A 395-nucleotide genomic window follows, 5' to 3' on the forward strand; every position below is an offset into this window, starting at 1 on the left:
TTTGGCCATGGATATTAGTAACAGTATAACTTGAAATTCAGATTGAGACTCTATTTTAGTAGTTCTATTAATGAAGTTAAATGTGTGCATATTAAGTGGAAGTACTTATGTCTAAAAGATGACAATGTACTTTTTTTTTTTTAATTGAAAAGATGAAAAGACTCATTTTGGCAGTTTAGGGTTTTTTTAAAGCGTGATCTTTGGAGTTCTGTTTGCTACACCACCTAATCCTTTTATCTTCTGCAAGGTGGTCTAGGAGGCGTGATCACAATGGTTGTGAGCAAAAGTTGCATAAAAAGATCTGTGAGGATGCTGGCAAGACCTCTACAAAATCTTGTAGATGTTGGGGGTGGGAAGTGAGGATGAAGAAACCTTAATTCTAGTGCTTGGAGGTG

This window comes from Apteryx rowi, unplaced genomic scaffold (genome assembly GCF_003343035.1).
Source record: "Apteryx rowi isolate R43461 unplaced genomic scaffold, aptRow1 scaffold_394, whole genome shotgun sequence".
NCBI classification, from domain to species: Eukaryota; Metazoa; Chordata; class Aves; order Apterygiformes; family Apterygidae; genus Apteryx; species Apteryx rowi.